The following is a 13,402-nucleotide window of genomic DNA, read 5'->3' on the forward strand; positions in this document are numbered from 1 at the left end:
ATTTAACATATTTCCCTGCCCTCTGTATTATATAAAAATGTAGATGGAAGTGTTTAGAGGTGTAATCAGATTCATATTTCACATTTTGGCAAGAACACGTTATAGATTGTGACATGCCCTGTTTCTCTTCATATGATTTTAGAAGCCTAGATCTGTTCATTTCATTAGTTCTGTAAATGCCTCATCATTTAGTAGTTGGAACACTTCTGTAAGAAATTTCCCTTCATAACTTAGGTTACCCTTAGATATAGTTCATACAGGGGAGGCAAGAAAATGCTTGATCCTCCTCTTTATTTGCCTGTTTTCAGAATAATGAGCTAGTTACTTTTTGCTTCCTGTAAAGGCAGTCAAGTCTGTAGAAATCGATGCATTCATAGCTTTTTGCTTTTATTGGTTTTTTTGAGACAGGGTCTTGCCCTGTCACCCAGGCTGGAATGCAGTGGTGCAATTGTAGTTTACTGCAGCCTCAAACTCCCAGGCTAAGGCGCTCCCCCTTCTTTGGCCTTCCAAAGTATTGAGATTACAGGTGTGGGCCACTGCACCTGGCCTGCACTCATGGATTTAAACATACTTGATATTGATCAGTCTGCTGGAGTTATAATTTGATGCTCAAATTATTTCACCTTTGACCAGTGGAGGCCCCTGGACCTTGGTTCCTGAATCCTTTTGACACAACCCTAATTCTCATTGACAGCTTCTTTGCTTTCTGACATGACAAGATGTTCCAGGCGAATGTTCCATATTTTCTGCCCCTTTTGAGAGTGAAAGTGGGTGCTATTTATTATGCTGGGGCAGTAGTGTAAACCGGGACTCTCCAGGTCAAATGGGTATTTGGTCAACTCATAGATGGGCCTCCTTTTGTATGACAAGGCATCTGCGGTTGCCTCACATGGTGATGATACTGTACACCTTCAGTGTCTGGCTGCATGTGCGGTGCTGCTGGGTAATGAGGGAGGCTGTTGTCCTTTCAAGAGAAACTCTGTTTTCTCCCCTGGGTGGTGGTAGAACCAGGTAACTGCCTAAGGTCTGTCCTGGGGAAATATTTCATCAAGAAAGTTTGGTCCATGTCATAATGTGTGCTATGGGTGTTGTCTGCAGGCTGATTATGCTTAAAATACTTTCAGTACCTGTTTTATCCCAGCTGAGAGGCAAGGAGAACCTTTGTTTCTTAAAAAATAAGCTGGTTTCAGCCAGGTGCGGTGGCTCACACCTGTAATCCCAGCTCTTTGGGAGGCCGAGGCGGGCGAATCACCTGAAGCCAGGAGTTCAAGACCAGCCTGGAAAACATGGTGAAACCTTGTCTTTATTAAAATGCAAAAATTTGGCCAGGCGCGATGGCTCACGCCTGTAATCCCAGCACTTTGGGAGTCCGAGGCAGGTAGATCACAAGGTGAGGAGATTGAGACCATCCTGGTTAACACAGTGAAACCCCGTCTCTACTAAAAATATATATATAAAAAAAAAAAATTAGCCGGGTGTGGTGGTGGGCGCCTGTAGTCCTACCTACTTGGGAGGCTGAGGCAGGACAATGTCGTGAACCCAGGAGGCGGAGCTTGCAGTGAGCCGATATCGTGCCAATGCACTCCAGCCTGGGCGACAGAGCGAGACTCCATCTCAAAAAAAAAAAAGATTTAACAGGGTTTCAAGTTTCCTCCAGTTTAGGCATTTACACCTTTGTGCTTGTTTTGTTTCAGGATGTTACTATAGTATTGATATTGGATAACCCATATTTATATACCTTAAAATGCAATCATTTAAAACACTAAGAATTACATTTATGGTGGAGCTTTGGGAATTTTAGAAAGCAACCAGTGTTCTTAGATGTGTTGATTAGCCTCATTTCTAGAGCTATTTCTACTAAAGTGAAACTGAGAACTTAGTACTTTAGTTGCACTTGAAATCAAAAATCCCTCTGCACCAACAGGAGCCTACATGAGAATAACCTTTTGCATCTGCTTTAAGTAAAGTGTTTGTCAAGAGTTTTACTTTGAATCGTTCTTTTTTTATAGTCTTACACTTCTCATACATCTTTGGTAAAAGCTCCATTATACAATATGGCCAAAGCATGAAGGACCAATACTGTCCAACTATACCATGATGTCCTGCTCAATTTTAGTTTTCAGACACGCTCATAAACAAAACCCACTGCACCTTTTCCTGTATACTGCCTTTGCAGTCTACATTTCTGAAATTCCCTATTTAATTCCTTGAGGATCACTGAAATTATTCCTTAAGGCTATATAGGAACCAGATGCTGCTTTACAATTCTGCATCAAGCATTAATATTTGGTTCAAAATATTATCATAGTGGTCGCAATCCAGTTACTGGTCTTAGCCAGCTAACCAAGTAATCTTGTTAGGATCTAGATATCACCAGCGAGCACACTGCTTACACATGAAGAAAAATTAAGTTTACATTCATTGTAATCTGTAGGTTCTTTGTCCTCATCCTCCATCCACTTTAATAGTCATCCCTCAAGTCTACACATCATTCATCATGCTTCCTTCCTTAAAGGAGACAGTGTACTATTGAACCAACAGGATATCTTTTTTATTTGCATGAGTTAATCCTGCAAACAAAATTAAATACCTCTTTTATAAAACATGTTTTCCAGTCTTCTAATTGATGGAGATGTGGATCACTCATCTATAAAAAATGATTTATAGCTTCAGCTTAATCAGTTGCTATAATGTGAAAACAGGAATGTGTATTTTTTTAACCAGGTAAAATGTGCATATAATTTGAATGGTTACACGCTTTATTAATGAACAAGGTAAACCTGTTAGTAATTTTTAAATTACTGGTCTTAGGCGTTTGTAACAAGGTAAAAGTATTACATTCCAGTTTTGCCCAAAAGTCACTTAAAATATCTACAAATATTTAATCTATGTGTGGTATACACCATTATTGCTCCAATTTCTGGGAAGAGTCTATTTTTAAAGTTTAAAAAAGAGGAAAAACAGCAAAGTGACTAACTTTGCAGTGGAAAAAAAAAGTGTGTCCTTCATGGGTTACACTTTCATATTTTTATGCAGCATTAAGTTAGCTACATTATGGGGAACTTGGGTTTTATTCCTACTCATGCATGATGTATGTTTCAGAACTTATTTGCTGACATTTCAGAGAACTTCTTACATTACCTGTTTAACATACTGAGGTGCAACTGGAACACATTACAATGATATTACTCATCATTTGCCCCTGTGGGCTAAGTTTACTATACTGGTCTTAGATATAAAAGGTCACATTTGAAATTACTAAGTTAGAACTCATAAGGAAGGGGGAAAGGCCTTAAATATAAAAGAAAAATGACAGTTTGATTAAGCAATAATTTTCAGTTTACTAGATGAAACAGACTTGCAACATAGTCTGCATGAATGCAAAATAAGCCGTCTACAGCAAGTGATAAGGAAACTGGGCAAAAAAGGAAAAAAGCATTCATAGGAAAATGAAAGATTCTCGAAATAAAAAAAAATCAAACTGTTATTACAAAGGATTTTACCAAGAACTGCTGTATTTCCCCCATCCCATCTACTGGAAGTCAACAAGAGCATCTAGCAACTTTGTGTTCATGTCAAATATCAGAGCATCCTAACGCAAAGCCAAAAAAAAAAAAAAGTGGAAAGAGGGAAACAAACAAAAGAGAAAACCCTCAAGCCCTCTCCCCCCAAACTGTAGAACAGTAACTCCAGAGTTCAAATTCAAAAGAAAAGTGGCAATTGAAAGAGGTGATGGTGGCAATAATCCTGTGAATGGGTTTTTGATTTCTCTCCTTCCAGGGGATGGGTGGACAGTGCTCATCAAGATTTGTAGTTAGAGGTTAACCATGTGAGCCCCTCATAGAGTCCATCCCCTGAGGTGGCACAGGAGGGCTGCCCATACCAGTTCCTGTCCTGAATCCGGGTCAGGCCCAGTTTCTCCTGGATCTCGTGGGGTTTCATGGCATCGGGCAGGTCCTGCTTGTTGGCGAAGATGAGGATTATGGCGTCCCTCATCTCCCGGTCATTGATAATGCGGTGCAGCTCCTGGTGAGCCTCATCGATGCGGTGGCAGTTGGCACAGTACACTATGAAGATCAGACCTTGGGTCCCAGTGTAGTTATGCTGCCAGAGCGGCGGATCTTGTCCTGGCCGCCCACATCCCATATGTTGAACTTGACATTTTTGTAAGTCACTGTCTCCACGTTGAAACCCACAGTGGGAATTGTGGTCACCGACTGGCCCAGCTTCAACTTTTACAGGATTGTTGTCTTGCCGGCCGCGTCCAGGCGCAACATGAGGATCCGCATTTCCTTGTTCCCGAAGATTTTGGATAGCACTTTCCCCATCGCATCAGAGGAGCCGGGGCCGGGGGCATTCTGGTGTCCTGGGTCCCCTCAGCCAACAACGCCGCTGCCGCCGCGAAACCGAAACAAAGGCTCCCGGCCTTTTCGGCCTGCCTGGGAGTTGCCTCCTAAGGGCAGAGGCCCAGGCCGGTCGCTGACTCAGGCATCACCGACCGCACAACTTGATTCCTCCAGTCACCGCTGCCACCCGGGGCCAGAGTCTGCGCCGGGAGCCACCGCCCTGCTGAGGCGCGGCCCGGCTGTCCTGGTTGTTTTATGCATTGTAGGATGTTTAGCAGCAGTCCTGGCCTCAACCTACCAGATGCCAGCAGCACCTGCCGGCTGTAACAAAGATGTTTCTGGAGGAACAGTTCGGCTTTCAGGAAGAGCAAATAGTTGGACGTCCCCTGGGGGAGGCAGAATCGACTTTAGCTGAGAATCATTGTTTTTAGCATTCAGGATAGTATGTCAATTAGATATTTTAGCTATTGAGAGAAGGGCTGGAACTCCATGGACTGGACCTGTTTCCTGCGGAGTTTAAAGTCTCCACCTAGTTCCTAGAAAACAAAGGAGTTTTACTAGAGATCACTTGGGGGTAAATGTAATATTGTCAAGCAGAGTCTAGAGCTGTTGAAGTCTAATCTCAGGGCAGGGGCCTGCAATTCTGTAGCAAGCAAGCTAGGTGGTTCCGGTGGAGGCAGCCTGGTCCAGCACTGCTGCTTTGGGTTCCTGTCAGACGGGTCCCTGCCACAATGCCTCTGCATCACAAAGAGCCTCTCTTTGGGTGTAGACTAACCTTCCCTTAGCAAGGGCCACTTAAGGGCAGTGCAGCCAATTACAGGCTCTTTACTCCATAGTAAGAGACAGTAAATATTTGAAAGACCTGGATTTCTACTTGTTTCAGCAATTAGAAGGCACTTATGGTGAGAGCAGTTTCAGTGGCATAGTGGGGGAAAGCCAGATTCCAGTCGGTTGTAGATTTCTCCTGTGAATTCTAACTCATGTATAACTACTTACTTAGGCTGGGTGCAGTAGCTCCTGCCTGTAATACCAGCCCTTTGGGAGGCTGAGGTGGGAGGATCACTTGAGCCCAGGAGCTCAAGACCAGCCTGGGCAACATAATGAGACCCCCCATCTCTACAAAATGTTAAAAAACTAGCTGAGCATAGTGGCATGCATCTGTAGTCCCAGCTACTCAAGAGGTTGAGGTGGGAGGATTGCTTGAGCCCAGGAGGTCAAGGCTGCAGTGAGCCAAGATTGTGTCACTACACTCCAGCCAGGGTGACAGAGCAAGACACTGTCTCAAGCAAAAACTACTTAAAGGTGAAATAGGCATCTCATACATCACACACTAAACCAAACTCTTTGTTTTCTTCCCACCCTCAAAATCTTTTTCTCCTTTATTGATTGATTGAGACGGAGTTTTGCTCTTATTGCCCAAGCTGGAGTGCAATGGTGCGATCTTGGCTTACTGCAACCTCTGCCTTCCAGGTTCAAGCAATTCTTCTGTCTTAGCCTCCAGAGTAGCTGGGATTACAGGCGCCCACCGTAGCCTGGCTAATTTTTGGTATTTTTAGTAGTGACGGGGTTTCACCATGTTGATCAGGCTGGTCTTGAACTCCTGAGCTCAGGTGATCCACCCGCCTTGCCCTCCCAAAGTGCTGGAATTACAGGCGTGAGCCACCGCACCTGGCCTCTCCCTTATTTTAGTGAATGTTATGATTCCTGCTCTCATACCCCACATCCAAACCATCAACAAATCTTTTTTCTCTCATCATAGGCAATGATATCTAGCTGTTTGTTGAGCCACCAATTGCAATTATACTGAATTCACTTGCCAGAAATTCTCCAAGCCAAATAAATTCACTTGGGCCTCTCACAATTTTGAATTCCTGTCCTGCCTATTTTGTGTAAGACCTCAGGGAAAGATATACTTCCAGAGAGCCATCTTGTCCAGCGCATTCCCAGGATCAATATGTTTTGATAAAAAATCTCCATAAAAATTGGCTATGAAGCTGGGAAGACAGGCAGTATTCTTTGTCACTGAGAATTTAAACTAATGGGAGAGGGAGGATGGAAATGCTTGGGTAGTATATGTGTTGTGCCCTGAGAAGCAGAGCGACTTGGGAGGAGCAATTTGGCTTTCAGGAAGAGCAAATAGTTTTGCTGCCACATGCACTAGCCGTAGCTCTGTTCTATCATCTGAGTGGCCAGAGACCAGGAAATGGTAGCAAACTCAAGAGCTTCATGTTTTCTCTTCCTAGTCAAAAAGTGCAGTCTCTTCAGAAGGTGGTAGGAGAGCTTTTTCGTAGAGATTGGGAGGAGAGAGGTGGTAGAAGTCTTCGTTTACCTCCTGTATTAGTCTGTTCTCATGCTGCTATAAAGAGCTGCCTAAGACTGGGTAATTTATAAAAAGGAGAGAGGTTTAATTGACTCACAGTTCCTCAGGGATAGGGAGACCTCAGGAAACTTACAATCATGGTTGAAGGGGATGCAAACATGTCCTTCTTCATATGGCGGCAGGAAGAAGTGCGGAGCAAAGGGGGATAAGCCCTTACAAAACAATCAGACCTTGTGAGAACTCACTATCATGAGAACAGCATGCGGGTAACCACCCCCATGATTCAATTACCTTCCTTCGGGTCCCTCCTACAACATGTGGGGATTATGGAAACTATAATTCAAGATGAGATTTGGGTGAAGACACAGCCAAACCATATCACCTCCCGTCCTTGACTCCCACCTCCAGGAGCTATTTGATTCCAGGGGATTGTAGATTTCTCCCCTGAGTTCTAACTCATGTTCACAACTACTTACTTGAAGATCAAGTAGGCATCTCAAACTTACCACCACAAAACCAAACTCTTCATTCTCCTCCCACCATCCAAACCTAATTCTTCCTCATCTTAATGAATGGACCCTCTAATGCCCTAGCTGCTCAGTCCAAAAAGCCTAGATGTCACTCTCTTATACCCTACATCTAAGCTATCAGCAAATCCTGTTGGCCCTACTTTCAAAATATAGACAGAGATGGACAACTCCCACTCCCTCCAAGGCTTCAGGTCCAATCCATTGTCTTCTCCCTAGACCTTGTCAGCCGTCCCCCTGCTTCTACTCTTTCCTCTGCATACTCTCTTCTCTATCCAAGAACCAGATAATCTTTTAAAAATATAACTAAGATGGTTTTACATGTTGTTTGGAGCTTTCCAAAGGTTTCTCCCCTCAGAATAACAAAGTCCTTCCATACCTGACAGTTCTTCCTGATTATGCCAGGCATGTTCCCACCTTTGTTTTAGCTCCTGTTGTTCTCCTTGCCTAGAAGCTACTTTCTCAAGCCCTTTACACAACTTTCTCCTTCTCTTCATGTGAGTTCCTATTTTGAGAGACCTTCTCTAACTATCTGTCATGTTTTTAAAACATGTCTGCAAATTCTTTGACACTCTTTTCACCAAGAGTTAAGAGTCCAGTTCCTCTCCTCTTGAAACTGACCAAAGTGACTCACTTCTAACAAATTAAATGTGAAGGCAGTGATGCTTGGTCATAAGAGGTGATAGGTGGGATGCTTGCCCTTGGAACAGAGCTGCAATGCTGGGAGGAAGCCCCCACCACATTGACAGGCTGTACAGAGGTATTCCAGCAACAGTCCTCACTGTGGTCATAGTGGACGCCTAGCACCGACCATCAGTCAGGTGAGAAGGAACCCTCCAGATGACTCCAGCTCCAACCCCTGTTTCACTGGAACCATGTGAGAGACCCTACAGGGAAACTGCCAAGCTCAGCCTAGTCACCCCCAGAAATGTGAACGAAAATAAATGCATCCTGTTGTTTTTAGCCACTAAGTGTGAGTGGTTTAATTAAATAGCAGTAGACAATTGGAACATAACCCTTCTACAGTAGCACTCCCCATCAGTCTCTATTTTCTTACCCAGATTTATTTTTCTTTGTAGCCCTTACCATTATCTGACATATTATAAATTTGTTTTTGTTTCCTGTTCTACCACATGCCCTAGAACTTCAGCTGTGTGGAAGTAGAAACTTTGCTTTTTTTGCTGGAATCATGCTTGGTACATACCTAGAATGGTGCTTGGTACCTAGAATGGTGCTTGGTACCTAGAATGGTGCTAGGTACACTACCTAGAATGGTGCTTGGTACATACTAGTCATTCAAGCTCAGACTGTTTTGTTAAATGGAGGTACCTGTGGTCTGTGGTGTGAAGAAGGCATCCAAGTTGAACAGAGACAGTATGGGCATGAAAGTATTGTGGAACTTGGAAAGGACCACATAGGAGATATTATTATTATTCTCATTATTCTTGAGGATACTTCTACTTCCCCATTAGTGGTCCTTAATAACGATTTTTTAATGTAGGTAATGAAGTTATTTTTTGTTTTTTTCAAAACAATTTATTTTTGAAGTAGAAATAAAAATTCTGGTGTTTATAGGATGGAGTTTATGCTTCCAAGTCTGTAAGAGTGACTAAGCTTCTGAACCTTTTATAGTTGCATTATGTGCAGGATGAGAAAGGGAATGTTCCTCTCCCTATATCCCTGAGCAGGCAGCCTGCAGGCCAAGACCGGTGCCCATCTAGAAAGGCGTTTGCCATAAGAGAAGGATCATCTTACCCTATGTACTCCATTGGACTTTAGAAGACTGTGAGCCAGAAAGTCTCCTTACAAACCAGCATAGAGCAAGGTTAGGTGAAGGTCTTTCATATTTACCCATTGCTGCCCCTCTTTGTTTTTCTTCTTCTTTTTTTTCTTGTTCATTTTTTTTCCATGGGGCCAAATCATTATATTCTTCACCATTACAGCAAATGCATATTGAACATTTCTTCATGTTGGTATCAACTCTTCATACCATTTTCACAGGCTTGAGGTGAGATTCTGTTGAGTTTTTTGTGGTTTTATGGCCAGAGACCCAGGAAAGGCTGAATCTTGCCCTGCCAGTCATTCCAACCCCAATGGCCCAAAGAGCAACAGCAGATGGGGCTCTCAGTCCCACTGTAGTAGTCTCTGAGCTGCACCCAGTAACCTGCATCATAGAGGTCACTGGGGAAGGGAGTTGCGAGATCGTGTAGGCTTGCCTTGTTCCCCGCTCTCAGCCCCACATCTGAGTCGAAGACCTGTGGGTTCAGGCACACTGTGCAGGAGGGAGATTGGAGACCAGATACCAAATGGGGACTCCAAGAGGATGCACGAGCAGAAGACTGTTCAGGGCCAGGCTAGAAGGAAGGAAGCTTCATCTCAGATGCTGACCCTGTGAGGCACACTACCCTTCATAAAATAGGGGCCAGTGAGATCCTGGGGCTCTGACCAAGCACACACTTAATTCTTTTTCTTTGGATGGGATCAGGATCAAGGAGACAAAGGGAATGGGTTAAGGAAAAATCTCTGGGAGAAGGTCATCAGTGTTCTTTCTCCAGTGTTTGCTGTCATTGTCCTTGTCATCATTGTCACCATCACCATCATTAGCTATAGCAGCACACTTGTACTGAGTCATTGTTTTACACCAGGTCCTGTGATAGATTCTTCTGTGGATGGGTTATTTAGATAAACAGGATCTTTTATACAACTTAAGAACAAACAGTCCTGTTTGGGGTAGCATTTGAGGTGCACTTGACTGATGCCAAGCAGAGCATGAAAAGGGTTGTCACAGAATTTGCATTCTGGGGAGCTCTGGAGGGGAAGGAAGACCCTCTTCTGGCCTGGGACACTGGAGGCTTCATGAAGAGCATGATATTTGATCTCAGCCTTGAAGGACAAGTGGAATTTTATAGATAGAAATGGGCATGTTGGGCTGCCTGAACAGCATGAGGGGGACTAAAAGCATGGTGTATTTGGTAGAGTGGGGAATTTCAGACTGACTGGAGCAGAGTCAGTGGCTAGAAATGAGAGGGACTTGGCCTAGAAGGCAGTTGTTGTGACCCTCTGAGTAATTCTTTTTCCTCCTCCACACCCTTTGTAGCCTGAGTATTACCGTAATTGATAGGAAACGGCATATAACTCCTCCCACCATGAACTCATTTTTATGAGGCCTTTCTTCATTTGTCTCCTTTCCCAAGTCAATGAGTGGAGAAGCACATTCCTAAGGATTATGATAGCCAATTTCCTGCATGTTCTTCACTCACAGAGAAGCAATGCCAGGTCTGGTCTCCTTTCTTTCCTTTCCACGTGTGTAACAGACCTTTCTTGATTTGAAAAAAGAGAATGCATAGTGGGACAGGTTGAGTTCAGCTCAGGAGGTCAGGAGGGTCAGACATGAGACTTTCACTGCAGACACTCCTGAGGCAAGTGCCTGGAGCCACAGAAACCCACCCAGCAGGAGCCAAGGCCAGGAGCGGGCCAGCTTTGAGGAGGATGATCAAACCTGGCTCCAGAGCTAGGTTCACTTCAGAATGTGGGGATGGTCTTGCTCTGTTGCCAGGCTGGAGTGCAATGGCGCGATCTTGGCTTACTGCAACCTCTGCCTCCTGGGTTCAAGTGATTCTTGTGCCTCAGCCTCCCGAGTAGCTGAGATTACAGGCACGTGCCACCACACGCAGCTAATTTTTGTATTTTTAGTAGAGATAGGGTTTCACCATGTTGGCCAGGATAGTCTCAATCTCCTGACCTCGTGATCTGCCCACCTCGGCTTCTGAAAGTGCTGGGATTACAGGCGAGAGCCACTACACTGGGCTGATCTCATTCCTTTTTAAGTTTGCATAGTATTCCGTGGTGTATATGTACCACATTTTCTTTATTCAGTCCATCATTGATGGGTATTTAGGTTGATTTCATGTCTTTGCTATTGTGAGTAGTACTGCAGTGAACATATGTGTGCATGTGTCTTTATGATTTATATTCCTTTGGATATATACCCAGTAATGGGATTGCTGGGCCAAATGGTATTTCTGTCTTTAGATCTTTGAGGAATTGCCACACTATTTTCCATAATGGTTGAACTAATTCATGCTCCCACCAACAGTGTATAAGTGTTTATTTTACTCCACAACCTTGCGAACACCTGTTATTTTTTGACTTTTAATAATAGCCATTCTGACTGGTGTTAGATGGTATCTTATTGTGGTTTTGATTTGCACTTCTCTAGTAATCAGTGATGTTAAGCTTTTTTTTTTATATGATTGTCAGCCATATGTATGTCTTCTTTTGAAAAATGTCTGTTCATGTCTGTTGCCCATTTTTTAATGTTTTTTTCCTTGTAAATTTAAGTTCTTTATAGATGTTGGCTATTAGACCTTTGTTGGATGCATAGTTTGCATTTCTTTTCCCCAGTCTGTGTTCTTGGCACCTTTGTCAAAAATGAGTTCACTGTAGATGTGTAGCTTTGTTGCTGGGGTCTCTATTCTGTTCCACTGGTCTATGTGTCTGTTTTTATACCAGTACCATGCTGTTTTGGTTACTGTAGCTCTGTAGTATACTTTGAAGTCAGGTAAATGTGATTCCTCCAGTTTTGTTCTTTCTGCTGATGATAGCTTTGGCTATTCTTCGTCTTTTGTGGATCCACACAAATTTTAGGATTAAAAAAAATATTTCTGTGAAGAATGTCATTGGTATTTTGATAGGGATTGCATTGAATCCATATATCGCTTTGGGTAGTGTGGACATTTTTAACTATTGATTCTTGAAATATATAAACATGGAATATCTTTCTATGTTTTTGTGTCCTCTTCAATTTCTTTTATCAGTGTTTTATAGTTTTCATGGTAGAGATCTTTCACTTCTTTGATTAACTTAATTCCTAGGTATTTAATTTTATTTGTGGCTATTGATTTTATTTCAGATTGTTCCCTGCTGGCATATAGAAATGCTACCAATTTTGTACGTTGATTTTGTATCCTGCAACTTTACTGAATTTGTTTATCAGTTCTAATAGTTCTTTGGTGGAGTCTTTAGGTTTTTAAAATATTGTTTGGAAGTCATTTGGAAATATCATTTAGAAATAATTTCCAAATACCATTTAGAAACCATTTGAGCGTTTTCTTACTTCCTGGCACAAAAAGTATCCTGGGCTCATCTTCAACATTCTTAGTCCTAGCCCTGGCATCAGCCATTTCTCTAACAAGCTCTGGTTCCCTTCAGTGGAAAATGATATTCATAAGCCAAGATCTAGGCACTAAGTGTATTCATTGTTATTGAAATGCCATTGTTATCTAGCCCTATCAGTGGAGAGGAGTAGGGAATATATGTTTTATACACACACACACACGCATGCTCACACATACACTTATATTTACATCTAATTATCTATCAACTATCTATTACCTATCTATCATCTGTCTATCTATCCATCTATCTAGAAAAGTATGAATGTACACTGATCCATCCATTCCAATCTAATGCCATAGGATTCATGCTAGCTTCCTCCCTTTCTGAATCTATCACTGTTTTCTGCAAAAGTGACACACCTGGCTTCCAGTATACTTTATTTACTTACGTGATCAATCCCTTTTATGTAGCCAACTCTCATCCATCCCTTCCCACTCATGGATGCCCTCCTTACCTCATGTGGGTTCTCCAGGCCCTATTTAGGCTCTGGCTGCTCTTGAAGGCCACACCTCTATGTGGACCCCTTCTCTGATTGCTTGGGCTCCCGCTTCCAGGTCAGGCTGCTCCTCCATGTGGACGCCTTCCCCAGCACACTTGGAATCTGACTTGGAGCCACCATGACTCTCTCCTCCACCTTAATGTGTGGCTACCACATGGCTGCAACCCACCTAATGGCTTTAGTATTCAGAAAAGGAGGGGAAAGGAAAGAATAAAAAAGGAAAATGAATAGTGCTTTTAGACATGCTGCCCAGTCAACTGACCAACTGACCATTTTTTATTCAGTGTTCATTGCATTAAGACAATTAGGAGGTGAAGATGGAATGCAAGACGTATAAGAAAACATGTTTCCTGTGTTCCAGAAATGTCAGGGGAGATGAGGTAAAAATAAATCATAACTAATATGATAAGTGCTTCATTGAGTGTTACAAAAAATATGTTCTTCAAAGAAGGCAGAATGAAACTATGAATATTCTCTCCAAACGATGGGCAAAGTCACAGTAGATTAACTCTCACCTATGTTAATAATCAAA

General features: G+C 42.8%; 1 pseudogene across 1 annotated transcript; it reads right to left on the reverse strand.

The window, feature by feature from the left end:
- Window positions 1-1,597: 1,597 nt before the first annotated feature.
- LOC115830955 lies at window positions 1,598-4,516 on the reverse strand (annotated as a pseudogene). The gene has a single exon (XR_004026503.1). The product of XR_004026503.1 is annotated as an ADP-ribosylation factor 6-like (transcript).
- Between the last annotated feature and the right edge of the window lie 8,886 nt (window positions 4,517-13,402).

The sequence above is a fragment of the Nomascus leucogenys genome, chromosome 17 (assembly GCF_006542625.1).
Source record: "Nomascus leucogenys isolate Asia chromosome 17, Asia_NLE_v1, whole genome shotgun sequence".
NCBI lineage: Eukaryota > Metazoa > Chordata > Mammalia > Primates > Hylobatidae > Nomascus > Nomascus leucogenys.